The 1596-nt window shown below is 47.9% G+C and overlaps 1 non-coding gene across 1 annotated transcript; it reads left to right on the forward strand.

Annotated features, from left to right (window-relative positions):
- Positions 1-1246: 1246 nt before the first annotated feature.
- On the forward strand, positions 1247-1353 carry LOC120686983. The gene has a single exon (XR_005680489.1). It is a non-coding gene; the product is annotated as a small nucleolar RNA R71 (small nucleolar RNA).
- Positions 1354-1596: the final 243 nt, after the last annotated feature.

Raw genomic sequence — 1596 nt, forward strand, 5'->3', positions numbered from 1 at the left:
ATCATAAACTACCTTGGGCATGACGCTGACGCTTGCTCCCAGAACACAAAGAGCGTGTGAGAAATGTTGACTCCCGACTGAACATGTGATTGTGGGGCATCCTGGATCTTTCTTCTTCTCCAGGAGAGGATCGAGTATAGCTGCGCTACACTCCTTTGTGAGTTGCACGACCTCGGTGATATACTTGGCGTAGGTTGGGACCTACATAGCGTCAAGAAGCGGTATATTGACATACAACTTCCGTATTACCTCGACGAACTTGCCGAATTGCTCGTCGGCCACCGGCTTCCTTAACCGTTTCGGAAATGATAAGGCAGTAGTGTCATGAAACTCCCGTGAAGTTCTAGGGTGTTCCACGGTTTCCTGTTGGGCAGCAGTTGTGTCAGATTCTTCTGCCTCCTTTTGGTCTTCGTCTGCAGCAGAGGTATTGCTGGCGGGTACGGCTTTCTGCCGAGATCCTGCATCTTTAGGATATGGTGGTTCTTGCGTGGACTTACCTGTCCGCGTAGTCACCGCACTAACACTTTCCTTGGGTGGAACTTCCGGTTGCCCAGGAAGTTTTCCCAAGCTATTGTTAGGACAAGATGAGGCTAGTTGAGCAACCTGAGTTTCTATCATTTTATTGAAGCTCAACTGGTTTTTAATAACTGAATTTATGCCCTCTAGTTGTCCGGCCAAAGACTCCAAATTTTTATCATTAGCAAGGAATTTCTTACTAATGTTATCATTAATTTGTTTCTGGCCATAAACTAGGTCCTTTAAAGAAGGCTGAAAATTGTTATTAAAGTTCATACCTTGCTGCTGACTGAAGGGCAGGTTGGGTTTGGAATTCCAACCCTGCTGAGGATGGAAGCCAGAGCTGTTGGAGTTGTTTGCTCCAATGAAGTGAGCTTCCTCCTGAGTGATCGGGCAAGAGTTGCCCATGTGTCCAGTTTCTCCACAGATCTCGCATGTCATGCGAGAATCCATAACTTGGTTAGCCTCCTGGTGCGGAGACTCCAGTCTCTTCATGAGAAGGTCCATCTTGGCAACAAGCATATCAATGCTGTCGACATGATGAATTCCCTTGTAGGGCTGTTGCTGCCTTTCACCTTTCCAACTTTGATTGGAAGCAATCTTCTCTACCAGCGCCTTTGCTGCAGCGACACTGAGCGAAAGGAAGGAACCACCTGATGCTGCATCGATGTGGTTCTGAGCTGGTGTGTTCAGGCCATTGAAGAAACTCTGAATAATCAGCCATTCCTCCATGCCGTGGTGGGGGCATGCTGCGATGTACTCCTGGAATCTCTCCCAAGCTTCCGGAATGGCTTCATCCAGGAGCTGTTGAAATCCAGAGATCTTGCCTCGGAGGGCATTGGTTTTGCCCACCGTGAAATACTTCATCAGAAATGCATTGGAGCAAGCCTCCCATGTGGTGAAGTCTGCTTTGTTGGTGTAAAACCACATCTTCGCCTTGCCTAACAAGGAGAATGGGAACAGTCGAAGACTAACATTATCCATCATGGTACCTCTGGGGTTGATGGTGCTGCTCACTTCCAAGAAGTTTTGAAGGTGAGCGTTGGCATCCTCGGATTCCTTGCTATAGAATGGACTCGC

The sequence above is a fragment of the Panicum virgatum genome, chromosome 8N (genome assembly GCF_016808335.1).
Source record: "Panicum virgatum strain AP13 chromosome 8N, P.virgatum_v5, whole genome shotgun sequence".
Lineage (NCBI taxonomy): Eukaryota > Viridiplantae > Streptophyta > Magnoliopsida > Poales > Poaceae > Panicum > Panicum virgatum.